We start from the raw sequence: 21,404 nt of genomic DNA, 5'->3' as shown, positions 1-21,404 counted from the left end.
TTCGCTCGCCACTGTTCCGTCAAGTATGAAGGCACGGGGGCTCCCAATCTAATGGATAATTGGATTAGGGAGATGGAGAATATTTTCCACGCGACAAACTGACCCAACGACCTCAAAGTGGACCAAGCCACCTTCTACCTAGGTGGGCAAGCCGGACAATGGTGGGCAAGGGAGAAAGCTTCAATAAGAGAATACTATAAGAATAAGGGCGAGTCGACCATCCCATGGTCGGAGTTCAAAGGGGATCTTTGCGATGAATTCATCCCAGGGCATATTAAGAGCCAATTGAGGGCAGAGTTCGACAAGCTTATGATAAAGGAGGGTATGACGGCCCAAGAGTACTATATAAAATTTCATGAACTTCAAACATATGTGGAGGATCTCAACATGAGCCAACAAATGCTCGCTATCCGCTTTGAACAAGGTCTACACCTAAAGAGCTTGGAGAAATTGTCGGCGGGGGGCTTATTCACGGTGAAGGAAGTGCATGGAAGAGCGGGGCATGCAGAGAGGCTTGTCAACCTAGCTAAGGATGCGATGGAGAAGGTGACACGGCTGTCGCAACCCTATCAAAAATAAAACCAACTGGCTCTAACTAATGCAGCAGAGGCAAGTCGGATATCGAATTTACAGGGAGATGGGAGTTTTGTATGCTAACTAGGTCTGTCTAAGTAACCGTTTCTTGGGGTTTTGATTATTTTGGTTCTAAACTACGAAGATAAAGAGAAAGAGAGCGAGAAAAGAAACAAGGAATAAGCTTTAATGAATAAGCGAGTTTTTTAGACATGGAAAGAGAGAAAGCTTCTCCTTCACGAAAAACCTAAAAAATACGATTACGATCATCTTTTTCGATCAAATTTAGACTAAACCATGGCTAAAACTCGCGCACGTAATAAAAATTCAACCCATGATGATAAAACAATAATGATTTAGACTAAACCATGGTTAAAAACTCTTTGCGATCATCTCCTACCCCCCCTAAAAGAAACAAGGTTACGTCCCCGTAACCATACATACCTGATCAAACAGAAAAGGGTATCCCTCTTTCATAGCTTCCTCTAGTTCCCATGTAGCTTCCTCAGTCTCGTGGTTAGACCAAAGGATCTTAAGCAAAACTGTCTCACCACTCATAGTCTTCCTAACCTTTCGGTCGAGAATCTGCTTAGGCACCTTAAGATATGATAAGGACTCATCTAGCTCTAAGTTCTCTGCCTCTAACACATGTGACGGATCACTCACATACTTCCGCAGCTGCGATACATGAAACACATTATGCACTCTCTCTAACGCAGCTGGTAAAGCCAGACGATATGCAACTTCCCCAACTCGCTCTAAGATCTCATAAGGCCCGATAAACTTCTGACTTAACTTGCATTTCTTCCCAAATCTCATAACCCCACGCATAGGAGACACTTTCAAAAGAACCTTGTCCCCCACTTGAAACTCTATGTCCCTGCGATGTAGATCTGCATAACTCTTTTGCCTATCCTGAGCTGCCCTCATCCGTTCCCTGATCATCTTAATCTGTTCCACCATCTCATGCACCATCTCTGGTCCTAAAACCACTGCCTCAGCACTATCGTCCCAACAAATTGGACTCCTACATCTCCTCCCATACAAAGCCTCAAACGGTGCCATACCGATACTAGTGTGGTAGCTGTTATTGTAAGAAAATTCTATCAAGTCCAACCTCTGTTCCCAGCTACCACCAAAATCCATCACACAAGCTCGCAACATATCCTCAAGAGTCTTGATTGTTCTCTCAATCTGTCCGTCTGTCGCAGGATGAAATGCTGTACTCATCTTCAAAGTTGTTCCCAACGATTCCTGCAACTCTTTCCAAAACCTTGATATAAACCTCACATCTCTGTCAGACACTATGTCCTTAGGGACTCCATGTAACTTAAGCACATTCTTTCGATAAGCCATAGCCAATTGTGCTTTAGTCCATATATCTTTCATTGGAACAAAGTGAGCTGACTTGGTCAGTCGATCCACTATTACCCAAATCATGTTGTTACCTTGTTGACTCTTTGGCAAACCCACAATGAAATCCATGGAAATGGATTCCCACTTCCACTCAGGTATTTCTAAAGACTGAATCTTACCTTGTGGTCGTCGCTGTTCCCCTTTAACTCTTTGGCATGTCAAACAACGGTACACAAACTCAGCTGTCTCTTTCTTCATCCCAGGCCACCAAAACCTTTTCTTCAAATCCTTGTATAGCTTGTCACCACCTGGATGTACTGAATATGGTGTACAATATGCCTCTGTCATGATAGTCTTTTTCAACTCCTCATCATTAGGAACACACCACCTACCATCAAACCTCAAACTACCATCTGTATGAATAGAAAATCGGGACACTATCCCTTTCTCTACTCCAGCTCTCCACTCCACTATCTTAGGATCCAACGCCTGCTTACCTCGAATGTCATCATAAAACTCAAGCTGCACTGTCATATCACCCATGGCATCTCCCTTCTGCATCATATGTATCCCAAACCTCGCTACCTCATCTCTCAGCCTCATTAAAGATAGAGTTGTACACAGAGAATGTACACTCTTCCTACTCAAAGCATCAGCAACTACATTGGCCTTCCCTTCATGGTAGATGATTTCCATGTCATAATCGCCAATCAGCTCCATCCACCTCCTCTGTCTCATGTTCAACTCCAGATCATGAGTAGGGTAGTTCTCCCCATAAGGCTTCAATTGCCTAGAAGCATAGGCGATCACTTTACCATTCTGCATCAACACACATCCCAACCCATTCTTTGAGGCATCTGTATAAACCTCAAAGTTCTCTACCCCTTCAGGCAATGCTAAGACAGGAGCTGTGGTCAAACGCTCCTTTAATGTTTGGAACGCCATCTCACAACTCTCATCCCAACGAAACCTGTTCTCTTTCCTCATTAACGCGGTCATAGGTCTAGCTATCTTGGAGAAATCTTTCACGAACCGTCTGTAGTACCCAGCTAAACCCAGAAAACTCCTGATCTCAGCAACATTCTTTGGTGCTTCCCACTTTGTCACTGCTTCTATCTTTGCCGGATCCACAGCTACCCCATCTTTAGAGATCACATGCCCCAGAAAAGCAACTTTCTCTAACCAGAACTCACACTTGGATAGCTTAGCATACAACTCATGCTCCCTCAAAGTTTGCAACACGATCCTCAGATGCTCCTCATGCTCTTCCTTAGTCTTGGAGTAGACTAAGATATCGTCGATAAACACCACTACGAACTTATCCAAAAACTGTCTAAAGATCCTATTCATCAAATCCATAAACACTGCCGGTGCATTAGATAACCCAAACGGCATCACCACATACTCATAATGACCATACCTCGACGTGAAGGCTGTCTTTGGTATGTCCATCTCTCTAATCTTCACCTGATGGTACCCCGACCTCAAATCAATCTTAGAAAAGACTGATGCACCACTCAACTGATCAAACAGGTCATCTATCCTTGGCAAAGGATACTTGTTCTTCACCGTCACTCGGTTCAGCTCTCTATAATCTATGCACAACCTCAGACTCCCATCTTTCTTCTTTACAAAAAGAACTGGTGCTCCCCACGGCGATACACTAGGTCTAATGTATCCCTTCTCTATCAGATCATCCAACTGCTTTCTAAGCTCGTCCATCTCCTTAGGACCCATGCGGTACGGTGCCTTAGAGATTGGCCCCGTCCCTGGTTTCAACTCTACTGTGAAATCTATCTCTCTTCCCGGCGGCAACCCCGAAATCTCCTCTGGAAACACATCCTCGAACTCTCCCACCACTGGTATCTGATCAACTGTCGGACCCTCTATCCGGTCATCTCTCACATGGCACAATATCAAAGGACATCCCTTCCTCAGATATGACTTCAAAATAACAGCTGCAATCAACTTAACTTTGGGTTTGACTAGAAACCCACGATAAGACACACTAACGCCCTTAGGGCCTCTTAAAGACACTTTCTTTTGATGACAGTCTATCTTAGCTTTATACTTTCCTAGCTAATCCATCCCAACTATCACCTCAAAACCGTCAAAAGGAAACTCTAGCAAGTCTACAGGGAAATCAACTTGCCCAAATATCATAGGTACATCCCTATATAACCTCCCACAAGACACAGACTCACCCGAAGGTATAAAAACTTTCTCACTGACAGACTCATACACTCTTAAACCCAACCGTTTAACACGACTCGAAGATACAAACGACTGAGAAGCCCCCGAATCAAACAAAACAAAGGTGTGAACACCATTAACAAGAAAAGTACCAGTGATAACGTGAGCATCCTCCTCAGCTGCTTTCTTCTCCATCATGAATAACTTTCCACTGGTCTTCTGTCCACCTCCCTGGACAAGATCTTGGTGATGTGGTCGGCTTAGCACCCGACCCTTGATTGTTGTTGTTGTTCGTTGGTGGTTTCGATAAGAATTACCGCCATTGCGGTTGCCTCCACTCGGTAACTCGACTTCCCGGTTTGGCCATGACCCGGCCCTGGTCTATTGCTTGCATAGCTCACGCAGTCTCCGGAAAGTTCCGGCGCACTTGTGCACTCATGTCTCTTGTGGCCTACACCACCACAGCTATAGCAGGTCACTCCCCAACTACCACTAACACTTCCACGGCCACGCCCAAAGGAAGCCCCATCACTGAACCCTGACCCAGAAGAAAACCCCTTAGACTGATTGTGGTTGCCTTTCTTGTGATTAGATTGGCCACCACCCTCGCTCTCAGACTTCCTCTTCTCACCACCTGACCTCTCCTGAGCCATCTCCACCAACCTCTCAGCTCTCCCAGCCCTCTCATAAGCTTCCTTAACATCAGTAAGGACTCCCACGGGTAACTTATCCATAATCTTAGGGGTCAACCCTCTCTCAAACCTCAATACCAAATTCTCCTCGCTCAAACCCATATCCTCAGCATACCTAGACTTGTCATTGAACTGCCTGTAGTACTCGGCCACAGACATCTCAGCGGTCATCTTAAAACTGTCAAACTCTTCTCTCAACTTACTCCTCACATGCTCCGGTACGAACTCCTTTCTCACAGCCCTACGAAATTCCTCCCAAGGTATAGCAGGTAAACCTTGGTTTGTATATATCTCCTTATCACTCACTTTCACTGTATCCCACCACTTGCCAGCTGCCTCCCTCAGATAGAACGCCGCTTATTCTACTCTCATCTCATCAGGACAGTGAACCAAATCTAATATGTTCTCCATCTCTCTAAGCCAACTATCAAGAAGGTTAGGCTCCCCAACTCCCTTATACTCTTTCGGGTTAAACCTCGCTATATAGAGGCTGATTTTAGAATGATCAACCTCCTTCTCCTTATCCTTGTCCTTATCTTTCCCCACAGTCTTTAAAGCCTCTGTAAGAGCATCCTGATGCTCTAACATCTTAACGATGTCATCTATGTTCATAAGCTCAGCTCTCGCATACAAAGCAGTCTTCTTGGGCGGCATCTTGAAACTATATCAGAAAAGGGGTGGATATAAACATACGTGATACGTGCATTTTCTATACACTTTATCTGTGGTTTTGGCACGTGTTTCTATGCATAAATGTTAGCTTAAGGCTACTATTTCTCCCGAAACGGTTTACTTTGCATTTTCTATGATTTATTGTAGGAATGAGTGGAAGTAAGCTAAATCAAGCCTAATTCGTCCTCCGGAGGCAAGTTTAAGGAAGCCAAGAGGAAGGAGAGTCGTATTTACTCACCTTGGGATGCGTGCAAAGGAGTGAAGAGTTGATTGGAAGGAACAAGAGAGCCACTGCACAGCATATTCAGTCGATCGACTAGGCTGTGAGGTCGATCGACCACTGAAGCTCATCAGATGCTACTGTTCCGCATATTCAGTCGATCGACCATGCTGACCGGTCGATCGACCTGTTTTCGAGCTGATACGTTTCTCTTCGTGTTAGACTTTTAAAAGCCCAACTTGTAATTAACTTTCAGGATCTTTTTATCAGTAGAACGCAGCAACTTTTAGGTTATGTTTTTCATTCTGGAAAAACTCAGTTTTAGATCTAGCTTGGAGACGGAAACCTTCGATTTTGAATGCTTTGTGCTCGAATTCAATTAGTAAGCTTTTTATGCAATTCTTTCTCTTCCTTATTTTCTTGTTATTTTGATTCTTATTTTCATCAATTAAATTCAGCAATTGAGTTCTTCTCTTTTGTTTTAATTCGATTCCATTATGTCAAATTTGTTCTTTATTATTAATTTCGAAGTTAGAATAGTTATAATTATGCGTAGGTAATTTCTTTGATTGGGAACGAGGTGAGCCATGGTATTGAATTAGGATTGTTTTGTAGTATGAGTTCTTCCGTATCGGTCTCGTTATCTTTTGATAAATTTCTTTACTAGATTGAAAGATTGGTAATTTGAATTATCGTTAGATTTGAAATTTCTCTTGAGCGAAAGCTTTGATAAATTCTAGGGAATTAATAGACCGTGAGGTTATTTGAGCTTTGATCGAAAGGCTAGCTTATATTCCCTGAAACCGTATTATAAGACCTCTGCTACATTATTGACCTGACTTTTGCCATGGTGAACCGAAGTTCCCGATCCCTTTTTTATCTTGTTGAGAATATTCATTTTAGCAATTAGCCAGTTAATCAACCAAATTCAAAACCCCCCAATTAATTGTTACTTTTATAGACTGAAAAATAGCAAACAAAATCAACCTTGTCTCTCTGTGGTTCGACCCTTACTATCACTAGCTATAGTTTTAGTTTGGAATTATAAATTTAATTTTGGTACTAAACGACGGTATCAAATTTTGGCGCCGTTGCCGGGGAGACGGTGTAATTTTGTTTGCCTTATTTTAGTTTATTTTTCTTGTCTCAAGGAACTTTGGTTCCTTGAGGCCGTTGCTTACCTTTGCTTCTAGTTTTGCTTTTGCACAGTTAGAAGACAGGTTTTTGAGAGGAAGACTTGAGTACTCTCACTTTGGAAATTATGGCTACAATATATGATAATTTTCAGCCAAAGGAGCACCACCTTCCAAAGGGGCGCCAGTTACCTACCCCTACTACCGGTAATTTCGAGTTTCGTTCCTCTTATATTGATTTAGTGGAGCGAAATCAGTTCGCGGGTCTGCCAGATGAAGACCCCTTGAAGCATATGGAAACTTTCATAGACTATTGCTGTTCCATACCTATACCGGCTGGGGTAACTCAAGATGAAGTGAAGGGGTTTATGTTCTTGTACTCCTTGAAGGATTCGGCGTGAGATTGGTACCGCTACCTCGATAGGGTAGCAGCTGGAGTCACGGATTGGACATCTTTAGCATTAGCCTTCTACAAGAAGTACTTCCCACTTTCAAAGACTGATGCCTTGAAGGGTAAAATCACGAGTTTTCAGCAAGGAGGCGATGAGGATTTTTGTGAAGCATGGGGACGTTTCAAAAGTTTGGTCCGAGCTGTTCCTCACCATGGTTTTCAGCAATGGTATCTTTGCAACCTATTTTATAACGCTCTATATGATGATTACAAGGTCATCTTGGATGCAGCTGCTAATGGCAGGTTTCAAAACAATACCGGTCAAGGTAAAGGTTGGAACACTATTGAGGAGATGGCAGTCCATAGAGCTGAGTTTGGAAGTTCACGTGGAAAGTCACGAAAGCAAAGTGAAGAAATGACTGCTGTTGTGACACTTATAACTTCCATCTCTACCCATCTCGAGAAGCTCGAGATTTCTGAAGCTTCCAAGGAGAAAGTCGACATTCCTGTTCAAAACTCAGATGAGATCGAGAAGTTGAGAGAGATGGTCCAACTCCTTTTGGTTCAAGTTGCGAATATGGAAGCAGCCGGGATTGAGTCCTCAAGGAATTTTGTGAAACAATTGGAGAATATGGAGGCTAAGCAAGCTGCTAATTCTTCAATCAAATGTGAAGGGCCGGTTGAGACGATCAATGCCATCAATCTCAGAAGTGGCCTTTCTTATGAAAGTCCCGACAAGCCAAAGAAAGACGCGGGAAATGATGAAGAAGCTCGTTTAAATTCTGCTGCAAAAACGAGGTTGAATGCCAGTACTTCTGGTCGATCGACCGACATTCTCAGTCGATCGACTGAAACGTCAGATAAAATAGTTTCTGGTCAGAAACTATTCACACCCAGCACATCCAGTCGATCGACCAACATTCTCAGTCGATCGACTGAATCACCTGACGAAGTCAATTCTGGACAGGAACTGTTCACGCCCAGCTTACTTGGTCGATCGACCACCCTTATCAGTCGATGGACTGGTACTCCAGATCAGGATGCAAATCCATCAACTAGTTTGTATGATTCGTCACTCATTGATGATTTGACGGGGGTTTTAAACCTACGGAAGCCGAAGGTTACTGATCCTACGGCCAGTGTTGCAGTCCCGTATCCGGAGCGTTTGAAGGCTACTAAGCTGGAGCGTAAGTTTGGTAAGTTTCTGGAGATGGTCCAGAATCTCGAGGTAACGGTTCCTTTCACTGATTTAATTACCCAGGTACCCTCTTACGCTAAATTTATGAAAGATATTTTGAATCGTAAGAGAAATTTTTGTGATGATGGTAATGTTGCTTTTGTGGAGGAATGTAATGCTCTTTCACAAGTTAATGTGCCACCTAAATTAAAGGACCCGGGTAGTTTTTCAATTCCTTGCACTATAGGTAACCACGTAATTGGAAAGGCCCTTTGTGAGTTAGGGGCCAGTGTTAGTGTCATGCCGTATTCTGTTTGCGAAAGGTTAAACATTGGTAGACTTAAGGTGACCGATATTACTGTTCAAATGGCAAATAGATCGACTCAGAGACCTATAGGTGTTCTAGAGGATGTACCCGTTCGAGTGGGTAAGTTTTTTATTCCCGTCGATTTCGTTGTTTTGGACATTGCAGAGGACAGTCAGATACCTATTATTTTAGGCAGACCGTTCTTACATACAGCTGGGGCTGTGATAGATGTCAAACGCAGAACCATCACCTTAGAGGTAGGGGATGACACCATTGAGTTCAGTCTTGCTCACAAGGCAACTGGACCTGCTGATGAGGATACGTGTTATTCCATTGATATTGTTGACAGGGTTGTTACTTGTAATTGGAGGGAATCCTTAGCCAAGGATCCCTTAGCTGATCTAACCCGTTTAGATGAGTGTGCGGTAATCTGATGGAGAATGCTGAGGAGCCAAATGCTTTGGTAGCCTCAATGGAGAGCTACGAGCTCAATGAGGAAGAAGATGAGATGCTTTTGAGCTTGGCCAACGATAACTTGGTCAACACTTGCTACACCATTGAAGCTGATTCCGTCTATGCTGTAGAGGTAAAAGTGCCAGAGCGTAAGCCACTTCCTCCTAATCTTAAGTATGTTTTTCTCGATGATACGGAGCAGTACCCAGCTATTGTTAGCTCTAAGCTCAATGATGACCAGCTGTCTGCTTTGATGTGTGTACTTAAGAAAAACAGGAAGGCTTTGGGTTACTCTCTGGATGACATTAAGGGCATCAGCCCTGATGTTTGTATGCACAGGATAGAGTTGGAAGAAGGCCACAAGCCTTACAGACAGGGTCAACACAAGTTGAACCCGAAGATGCAGGAAGTTGTTATGGCCGAGGTGATGAAACTACTCGATGCAGGTATTATTTATACAGTTGGCAACTCCAAGTGGGTTAGCCCAGTTCAGGTAGTCCCGAAGAAAGGAGGGACTACCGTGGTTAAAAATGATAAAAATGAATTAATACCAACTCGAGTAGTGACAGCGTGGCGGATGTGCATTGATTATAGACAGTTGAATGCCGCCACCAAGAAAGACCATTTCCCCCTCCCTTTTGTTGACCAAATGACTGAAAGACTTGCTTCTAACAAATTTTTCTGTTTTCTAGACGGATATTCAGGGTTCTTTCAGATCCCTATTCATCCGGACGATCAGAGTAAGACCACTTTTACCTGTCCACAGGGTGTTTTTGCATATCGTAGAATGCCTTTCTGATTGTGTAACGCCCCTGCTACCTTTCAGAGGTGCATGATGGGGATTTTTTCTGATTATATAGAAAATATTATGGAAGTATTCATGGATGATTTCTCAGTTTATGGTAGTGACTTTGATCGTTGTTTAGCTAACCTTGATAAAGTCATGCAGCGTTGTATAGATGTTAATCTTGTTTTAAACTGGGAAAAGTGTCAGTTTATGGTCAATGAGGGAGTTGTGTTAGGGCATCGATTTCGATAAAGGTATACATGTTGATAAGGCAAAGGTGCAGGTGATTGAGCAATTACCTCCTCCCGTGAATGTTAAAGGAGTGAGGAGTTTCCTTGGTCACGCTGGTTTTTACCGGCGTTTCATTAAGGATTTTTCAAAAATTGCTAAACCACTTACACAATTGCTCCTTAAGGATGTCTTTGTCTTTGAATTTACTTGATGAGTGCCTTGTCGCTTTTAACAGTTAAAGGAGGCCCTAGTTTCTGCGCCAATCATTCAAATTTGATTGGGACCTCCCATTTGAGATCATGTGTGATGCCGCGATTATGCGATCGGTGCGATTAAGGGACAAATGAAAGAATAAAGCTTTGAATGCCATATACTATGCGAGCCGAACTCTGGATGAGGCTCAAGTCAACTATTTTACCACCGAGAAAGAGTTTCTAGTCATTGTTTTTTTGCCTTAGACAAAATTCGGTCTTATTTGTTAGGTTCTAAGGTTATTGTTTATACTTGACCATGCGGCGTTGAAGACTCTCTTTATTAAGAAAGATGCGAAGCCGAGGCTTTTGAGGTGGATACTCCTTTTGCGGGAGTTTGATTTGGAGATCAAAGATAAGAAAGGAGCGAGAGAATGTGGTAGTGACCACTTATCTCGTCTGCAATGACGAAAGGGAGGATTCGTTGCCTATTAATGATTCTTTTCCTGATGATAGTCTGTTAGCTATTACTAGTTCAGGGTCTTATCCACCTCCGTGGTTTGCTGATTTTGCTAACTTTGTTGTGACAGGTAGAATACCACTCGAGCTTTCATGGCAGCAGAAGAAGCGGTTTGCCTACGATGCTAGACAATATTTCTGGGATGATCCTTATGTTTTCAAGGAATGCGCAGACGGTCTCATCCGGAGATGCGTACCTCAGTGGGAGGTGAAGGATATCCTAGAGGCTTGCCACTCTTCCTTATGGTGGTCATCACGGTCCGTCCAGGGACCGTAGCTAAGGTACTCAATCTGGTTTCTATTGGCCAACTTTGCATGCGGTTGTCGCAATTTTGTTCTTGAGTGCGATGCTTGTCAAAGATCGGGAATATTTCAAGAGACATGAGATGCCATAGGTAGGCATTCTGGAGGTTTAGATTTTCGATGTCCGGGGCATTGATTATCAAGGACCTTTTCCGAGCGATCAAGGTAATAAATATATCCTCGTAGTCAGTAGATTATGTATCCAAATGGGTGGAAGCTATTGCTACTCCCCATTGCGATGCAAAGGCCGTGATTAAACTGTTTAAAAAGATCATTTTCCCTCGTTTTGGTGTCCCTCGGGTTGTCATTAGCGATGGGGGAATGCATTTTAAAGAGAAACAACTTAGTGCTTTATTGACTAAATTCGGTGTCCAACATCGTAGAGGTTTGGGGTATCATCCCCAAACTAGTGGTCAGGTTGAGGTTTCTAACAGAGAATTGAAAGAAGTCTTAGCTAAAGTTGTTTCTAAATCACGGAAAGATTGGAGTCTTAAGTTGGATGATGTCTTATGGGCTTATAGAACTGCGTTTAAAACGCCAATCGGGATGTCACCATACCGATTGATTTATGGTAAGACATGTCATTTACCTGTTGAGTTAGAGCGTAAGTCTTGGTGGGCTATTTGTGATTTGAATTTGGATCCTAACCTCTCTCGTGAGAAACGCATGACACAAATTGAATGAGCTAGAGGAATTTAGGTCACTTGGCCTATGACAATGCAAGGATCTACAAGGAGAAAGCAAAGCGCTGCACGACAAGAGAATCATCAAGCGCGAGTTCCATATTGGCGATAAGGTACTTCTTTTTAATGCTCGTATCCGTCTATTTCTGGTAAGTCAAATCCGGATGGACCAAGCCCCTATACGGTCACAACTGTCACAAAGTTCGGATCAGTTGAATTGGAGACCTCTACTGGAGAAAGGTTCAAGGTTAATGGCCAATATGTGAAGCACTATCATGGATCAGATGCATATGTTGGGAAAGTCGAGGTTTTGTACTTCGACCCGCTATCAGATGATGAAAAGTGAGGTAAAAAGGTCGTGCGGGACCTCTTAAACCAGCGCTAACTGGGAGGCAACCCAGGTTGTAATTTTTTGTAATTTAGGAATTTTATTTTGTTTTTTCATTCAACTTGCATTTTTGAGTTTTCTTTTTGGTTTTATTTAATTTCTTTAAATTCGCAATTTCTTGGTTTGGAAAATTGTACGCCTTTGATAATTTTTGCAGGAATTTATTTTATGCAAAGTGCGTAAGTGGTTTACTGGATGTTGTGTGAGAAAGACAGGAAATTAAGTTGGCAAATGAATTTTTTTGACGAAATAAAGTCTAAATGCCAGCGTTTGCAGTCGATCGACCAAGCCATTCAGTCGATCGACTGACGAGGAGAGTCCAGAAGCTACTGTGCAGGGATTTTGGTCGATCGACCGAGTAAAGTGGTCGATCGACCACGTCGCGGGATCAGAACACAACTATAAGGGAAGTCTTCACTCTTATTCTTTTATTCTTTCATTTTCCCAAAAATCAGAAAATCCCTTATTCCCTTCTTCTACCTCGCGATTTTCCTGCCATTTCCGCCCTAATCTCTTCTTTTCTAGCTCTAATCTCCAAGTAAATCTTCAAGGCATGTTCCTAATCCTATCTTTATGCTTTCTATTCGCATTTTGCTGAACTTTTATGCGAAATTTTCGAGTTATATGCTTTTGAGATGGATAAATCGATTTGGGAAAATCGATTTTTGGGTCTGATTTCTTGCCTTCTTTATACTTTAATTGCTTAATCTACCGTTTCCCCCTTGATTTTCAACGCAAATAAGCAGCTGGGATGTGTTTAAAGCCATTTCCCCCAATTTTTTCGAAACCCTAATTCGCTTCCCAGTTTTGATTTTGATTCGGGTTTCCAGAAATTGACATTGCTAGGGGGTTTCTCGTTGCTAATGCGTCATTTACAGGTAATAACAATGACAAAAGGGAAAGAGCACATGTACGAGGGACAATCGAGCCAAGGAGCTGCCAAGCGGCAACGGGGACCGCCACTGCTGATAGAAGCTACCACGGATAGTCTACCTGACTATCCGCAGGAGTTTCAACCAGCACAGGTTGGACACGGCCATAGCCCTGTACCCGGTCTATGAGGAGCTAGCTCGGGGGGGATGCTTCCACAGGGTGACTGGGCTCACCCTTCTTACTTTGTCCCCCCTGCGGGCGGTTACCCTCAGCCTGCCAGGAGACCCCCTCCCACTACTACTGCTGGTGCCTCCACTTCCAGGAGAGCCACTCCCGCTGCTGCTGTTGAGGAGGAGGAGGAGGAGAGTGACTCGGGGTCCGATGAGGACATAGACTCTGACTACGAGGGTGGAGATTAGATGCTGGTGACCTCCTCGTTTTTGGCTGGTTTGGGGAGGTCGTATTTTGTGAGTTATTTTCCTTTCTCTTTTAGCTTCCTTTTCTTTTATTTTGCTTTTATTCTCCCATTTTTCTGCTGGTGAATTGCTGCTGAGCACAATGAGGGCATTGTGCGTTTTGGTTTGGGGAGGGTATATGCATATGCCTTTTGTTTTGCATCTGCATTTGTTTCCTTTATTGCATTTCAGTCACATGTTTAGTGCATTTCTGTTTGCATTTGTGTTTTTGTTTTCATTCATTCAATTCCCTAAAAAAGAAAAAAAAAATTTAAAATTCAAAAACATCATGTTTACTTTTGCATATAGTTGAGTCGGATTGGAGTTATTAATGATGATTTTGCACTATTAGTCAAATATGTCATTCCTTGCCTTTTCACAACTGTTTAGCAAAGAATTAAAAGTGATCTCTCAAATTTTGTTATGGATTTCATTTCGGGCAATTAGACTTGACTCATTACTTTTGGCGAACTACTTATACTTTCTGAGATATAGAGCCTATAACTGGTGACATTCATGACCGGTTACTTTAGGATTGAGAGTAGTACTCCCCTCATTTCATGTTTTGCACGTGTATGAGTTTTGATTGCTTATTGCCTATACGCATTGGTTTGTGGTCGGTATTACATGTTTTGAGAACTATTGCATCCTCCCTTTTCTCATTTTACCCCATTAACTCCACTATAAGCCATAATCGCGCCGATTGCCCTCAACTACATCCCATACTTAGCCTACCATTGTGCCAAGCTAGGAAGTAGTAGAGGAATTTTTGTCGGATTAGAAGCGGTTTTGGTTCGTCTTGTATTGATGGAGTGAGTATTGATGAGAAGTGAAGGGGATGTTGATGATTCAGCCTGGAAATAGAAAGAAAGAAAAGTAAAATTCAGAAAAAAAATGAAAAAAAAGAAAGGAAGGATTTACATGGGCAGACTGCTCTGGATGTGCAGGGTGGTCGATCGACTGCCATCACTGGTCGATCGACCACCAGTTCAGAAGTTGGAAAAAAAAAATTGAAAATGAAAGAAAAGAAAAGGAAAAAGAAAGAGGAAAAAGAAGAAAAAAAAAGAGTCTTGAAAATAATAAGGTCTTGGTTGAAATAAGAACACGCCTCATGTGCTTACCTCATGATTTGGAGGCATTTGTTTGGGTTTTTGTGTTGCCTAGTCAATAAAGGCATGGTCTTTATGTTGAGTTGGAAGAACGGGATACGGTTTCTAATGGTTCGTTAGGTACTAGCTTGGCTCTTACCTTCACTTTTCCATAATTGTTTTGCCCCTTCTTTCCCACTTAGCCTCACATATCCAAATCTTGCAATAGTTCGGCATGTGATAGTCCTTAACGGTGGTTATGCGTATGTACGGTAGATAGAATCATTATTCATGCTAGTCAAGCATACATGTTTTGTCGGTCGCAGTCTAGGTGAGAGACTGTATCTTTCTTCCCTCTCTTTTACATATAATCTTACCATTTGCTTTGCTGAGAGAAGAGTGGCCCGGGAGAGTCCGAATGTATGAGTCTTGCAAGGTCGAACGCCCGATTAAATTCCATGATATGCATAAATTTGTTCACTTGATTTAAGCTTTGCAGTGGTTGCCTATGTGCATTAAACGATTTGGCATTGACTTGTAGTTAGCTCTGAAATGTACTCCTTTCCATTTGGTTTTTATACGGGTCATAGTGCTTGCTTGGGGACAAGCAAGGTTTGGTTTGGGGAGATTTGATACGTGCATTTTCTATACACTTTATCTGTGGTTTTGGCACGTGTTTCTATGCATAATTGTTAGCTTAAGGCTACTATTTCTCCCGAAATGGTTTACTTTGCATTTTCTATGATTTATTGTAGGAATGAGTGGAAGTAAGCTAAATCAAGCCTAATTCGTCCTCCGGAGGCAAGTTTAAGGAAGCCAAGAGGAAGGAGAGTCGTATTCACTCACCTTAGGATGCGTGCAAAGGAGTGAAGAGTTGATTGGAAGGAACAAGAGAGCCACTGCACAGCATATTCAGTCGATCGACTAGGCTGTGAGGTCGATCGACCACTGAAGCTCATCAGATGCTACTGTTCCGCATATTCAGTCGATCGACCATGCTGACCGGTCGATCGACCTGTTTTCGAGCTGATACGTTTCTCTTCGTGTTAGACTTTTAAAAGCCCAACTTGTAATTAACTTTCAGGATCTTTTTATCAGTAGAACGCAGCAACTTTTAGGTTATGTTTTTCATTCTGGAAAAACTCAGTTTTAGATCTAGCTTGGAGACGGAAACCTTCGATTTTGAATGCTTTGTGCTCGAATTCAATTAGTAAGCTTTTTATGCAATTCTTTCTCTTCCTTATTTTCTTGTTATTTTGATTCTTATTTTCATCAATTAAATTCAGCAATTGAGTTCTTCTCTTTTGTTTTAATTCGATTCCATTATGTCAAATTTGTTCTTTATTATTAATTTCGAAGTTAGAATAGTTATAATTATGCGTAGGTAATTTCTTTGATTGGGAACGAGGTGAGCCATGGTATTGAATTAGGATTGTTTTGTAGTATGAGTTCTTCCGTATCGGTCTCGTTATCTTTTGATAAATTTCTTTACTAGATTGAAAGATTGGTAATTTGAATTATCGTTAGATTTGAAATTTCTCTTGAGCGAAAGCTTTGATAAATTCTAGGGAATTAATAGACCGTGAGGTTATTTGAGCTTTGATCGAAAGGCTAGCTTATATTCCCTGAGACCGTATTATAAGACCTCTGCTACCTTATTGACCTGACTTTTGCCATGGTGAACCGAAGTTCCCGATCCCTTTTTTATCTTGTTGAGAATATTCATTTTAGCAATTAGCCAGTTAATCAACCAAATTCAAAACCCCCCAATTAATTGTTACTTTTATAGACTGAAAAATAGCAAACAAAATCAACCTTGTCTCTCTGTGGTTCGACCCTTACTATCACTAGCTATAGTTTTAGTTTGGAATTATAAATTTAATTTTGGTACTAAACGACGGTATCAATACGCACTAAACCTCAAAACACGAAAACAAGATGCCCAGACCCTACTCGATCGAGTTCCCAAACATACTCGATCGAGTAACAGGCTACTCGATCGAGTGCCCAACATACTCGATCGAGTGCCCCAACATCAGACCTCATACAGACCTTCTGATCTCTAACATACTCGACCGAGTAGCTAGGCTACTCGATCGAGTGACCGAGTAGCTAGGTTACTCGATCGAGTGACCCCCTACTTGATCGAGTGCCCGAGGTACTCGATCGAGTGCCCAAAAATACGATTCTGGACTCAAAATCGTCAAAAACCCACCCGATCAAGTCAGTCCCACTCGATCGAGTCATGCTAACTCAGAAACGCTACCCGCATGCTATGTCATATGCTAACATGCTAAAACTTTATAATATCAACGTTATAACATAACTAAATATACAATGCTACGCATCCTTTCATACGATTCACGAAATCATTATATCATGTTATTAAACGCCACATTGTAAACATCCAACATGTTTTCATTCCAACAACAAGTCTACATATATCATTAACCTTTCTTTCGCATCCTCAACTTTCTACTTCAAACATCCAACAATTACACACACTTCATCACATTCTTACACAAGCGAACCAAACAACACATACGACCCTGACATACACCCCCCCTATGTGACCGGTTCAAAATTGTAGGGCAAAGTCGCGACTTTAGGACGTCTCCCAAGTCTTTGTATTAGCTCCTACAACTTTTACCCCGGGTTCATTTTAATTGACTCCCTATGTTCATTAGGTTCATTGGTTACAGGTTTCAGGATCGTCGCTCTGATACCATTTGTAACACCCCCATACTCCAAGTGCCTTACCAGGACCACTCAGGTATGAAGATATTACCATCTCGGTTACCCGAGGCAATGATAATCAAATAAACAATGAAGAAACAACGTTTAAATATAAATACTTAGTGAAGAGTTACAATTCTCAAAACCAAATCAAAAGTATAATACATGTCCTCAAACGGACAGTTTACTGTTCTAACTAAAATGTAAGTAAACTACTAAGCTACAGCGGAAGACTCCTATCATCATGTCGTGGCAATCCCAGCTATCCCAGTACTCATCTCAATACCTGCTCAATATCTGCTCACCATCCCCGAATGGATCACCGCAAGTTTACAAAACAACAACCGGGGTCAGTACTAATCACATAACTCAATATATATCAACAATAAGATAAATAAACAGCTTAACTGTCACACACACACACAGTCATGCCAATTCCAGTCACCTCATTCACTGACTGTCCACTGGACCACCCCTGCCAGTGGGGGACCGCAGCCGTACCCACCAAATCCCCGCTCCACATAGTGAGCGATAACCCTGTCCATTAATGTGCACATCCCTTCTGTGGCGGGTTCCACAGAAGGCAAAACTAGGGCGTGAAGCCACTCCCGCAAGTGACCTCACTCAGCCGAGGCCACGCCTCGAGAACCATAGACAACGATCACAATCATAATCACAATACAATTACTATATCAAACAATCAATCTCAACACATCAACAATCATCCCATTATGGGACTAATACTGAGTAGGAAATCCTACCTGGAAAGCACACTATCAGACGGTCTCTACTGCTGTATCAAAAAGCTTCCTCTATGAAACCTCCTCCTATCATACAACATACAAATGCTACCAAATAACATACTACTCATAAACCCCCAAATCCCTATATTAGGGTTTAACCAAAACAAAGGAAAGACAACAAAAAGGGTACATAGATCTTACCCTCGACGCAAGGATCTCAACGGTATAATCAACGATGAGAACTGACCTTCCAAACTCCGGGAATTGCTAACAATGCGATTAGGATTAAGAACTTACTTGCTTTCTCTCTTAAACAGAAAATTAGGTTTTGCAAAAGTGTTTAGAATAGTGACGACGAAGGTTATATATCTTAATCGCATAACTAACAAAACCCGAGAAAAACTCCCCGTAAACCGGCTACTCGATCGAGTACCCAAGGTACTCGATCGAGTACCCCCTTACTCGATCGAGTATCCCAGCTACTCGATCGAGTACCCAACAGGTCAGAAACTTTTCTAAAACGCAACTTACCCTTACTCGACAGAGTAAGGCCTACTCGATAGAGTACCCGAAGACTCATAAATACGGAGTATTACACGCAACACCTGCTGCGTCTGTTCCTGAGGGTGTCTTTCCTGCGTAAAAGCGCGATGAAACAGGGATTCATTTCATTTGTTTCGAAACACATTTCCTTAATTTCTCTCTCAAATTTCAACCATTTCCGCCAAAATTTGATCCAAAAGCTTGTATTCTCCATGACTAATCGAGATATGTATATCATTCTTGCATTAATCTTCTATAATGGACGAATTGGATCGACAAAATTTAGGGTTTTCAACCCTAAAATGTCGAAAATTTGGGGCTTTTCCCCCGAATGATCTTGCCTTGTAAAATTGACCTTGTAAATGGCTAATTGGCAGCATAAGGATCATAACCATGTATTTGTTTCGAATTTTTGTTGAGTTTTGGGCATTTGAGTGAAATTGAGACGGTTTCACAGCTAAACCGTAAATTGCTTCGAAAATGGCCTTAGGATTGCCCATTTGCGATGAAACTTGATATTTGGAATCCTTGGATGATGGGTAAACTTTCTACCATGTCAGAATTTTGGTTTGTGACGGCTTTTTCAGGACACTTTTCTAGGGCATAATCGCCGTTATAACGAAATGCTGCCGAAATTTCGACTCGAACCCATGACTAGGCTTCAAATTAGGCTTGCCTTAACCCAAACTACCACATGAGTGATCGGGTTTGTGGGAATACGGCCAAAGATGGCGAGAAAAGAGCGACTTCGGGGCTTCTAAAACTCGAAAATCCCCTAATCAAGGTTCGTCGTCACTTGACGTGGCCTAAAATTACTTTAACATTGCAGGTGACGAGGATTCTACTTCTGGGAGAGATCCCATGGATATAGACACAACCATTGACGCTTCTCGTGCTCTCGAGGAGGCTTTTGCTGCGGCTAGGGCAGCTGGTGAGGTTGTTGAGGACGAGATCCTCAAGGAGGAGGAGGAGGAGGAGGAGGCCCCGAGGCGGGCCAACGTTGGGCGAGGCGGTCGTCAGCTAAGGGGAGCATCTGCGTGGACTGAGACCTGGGACAGCAGGCACTTGCTTTAGGCTGCGGAGGGTCACATGTCCTATAGGACGGTGAAGAGCTTGGTAATCTTGAATTCATTACTCATCACTCACCTTCTTTCATTTCATTTGCTCATATCTTTTCCAATTTCATTCAAACTAAAGATATCTTTTGTTTCAAATCACAATAGGAGGCCGGGAACATCAGATCGTTCTCGGGCTACACGACGGCGAAGGAGTGCTACGAGAGACTGTCGATGGAGGAACGGGCCATGATCGAGCGGGGAGCATTCGGCGCCCTGGTGCATGCTTAGAGGGATATCACGAAGAGGAAGCTACGGGCTAACCTTAGCCTGGTGTCTGCTTTCTTGGACCGATTCTGGGATACGACTTCCACTTTTCACATGCCTTTTGGTGAGGTGGGAGTCACGTGGGAGGACTACGACATGATCTCTGGGTTGCCGTATGGGACTGAGGAGGTGGAGTTGCCGGAGACTGCCATGAGGGTGGACTCGGCCGAGGCTAGGAGGTTGATCGGCTGGAACTTGGCGCCGAAGGCTGTTACAGTGCCTGGTTTGGTGCCTAGTTCTTATGTTCGAGACTACTTTGCGGGGAAGACCCCGACGCGGGTGGTGATTGACGGGAGAGAGATGGCTCCTCCTCCCTGTACAGCTGAGCAGAGGGCCCGTTTGTGGCTTTGGTGGTTTCTGTCTTCGATCTACCTCGGAGACAAGGGAGAGAAGTTGTCGACGAAGCTTCTTCCCTTCCTTTCTGACCTGAGCTCCCTAGGACGTTGGGACTGGGTCACTGCTGGTTTTGCGGTCCTCATCCGCTTCATGAGGGCCATGGTTGGTCCGGATTTGATGGAGAAGGGGACTTCTCCTGGTGCCGTCGGCCCTGGACTACTGTTGAAGGTATGAACCTTCATTTGGACTAATAATCACTTCTTTTCCTTATCGAATTACGAAAGATCGTTATTGACTATCTCGCTTCACATGCGTGGGTGTACTCCTACTTTCCGAGCCTCTCGCCCAAGAGGACGGAGCCGCTGGAGAGAGCCTATCCCGTCGTGAGGGATTGGGTGATGTATCGCACGAGGAGCAAGCGTTCCTCTCACGGTGTCTACCGACGGGACGTGAACGCTCTTCAGCTGGACAGCGTGAGCATCTCACTTATATTCGTTTTGCTTCTTTATTACTTTTTACCGATCATAAGAATGATTTCTTGTTGGGCGGAGTACGCTGGCGCACCTCCTTTCATGGCTGAGGTCCTTCGACCTAGGAGCTCGAGCCGGTTGCTGCTGAGGACGTCGATGGGTCCTGTGTGGTACTTGGGCGAACGCTTGGCTCGTCAGTGCTCTCGGGATGTCTTGACGGTTCCCATCGATCCTCCTAGGACGATGTTCAGGGAGCCTTCTGAGGCTGAGAGGGAGGCTGACTTGGCTGGTGTTGGTGGTGACGCCCTCCTTCTTCCTGGTGAAGACTACTCGGCGTTCCTCTACGGAAGGTTGGCGTACTGGCCGGTTGTGGTAAGTTTTTACCCTCCTTATGACATTTCGAAAGCATGATGATTGATCATCGATTAATGGCAATCCTTTGTCTTTGCAGGAGGTTGAGGCGGCGGGCATCGAGCCCCAGAAGTACTCCGAGACCCTTGAGTACACTG

Source organism: Silene latifolia, chromosome 9, assembly GCF_048544455.1.
Source record: "Silene latifolia isolate original U9 population chromosome 9, ASM4854445v1, whole genome shotgun sequence".
Taxonomy (NCBI): Eukaryota; Viridiplantae; Streptophyta; class Magnoliopsida; order Caryophyllales; family Caryophyllaceae; genus Silene; species Silene latifolia.
The sequence above is the reverse complement of the archived record's forward strand: the minus strand, read 5'-3'. Positions refer to the sequence as shown.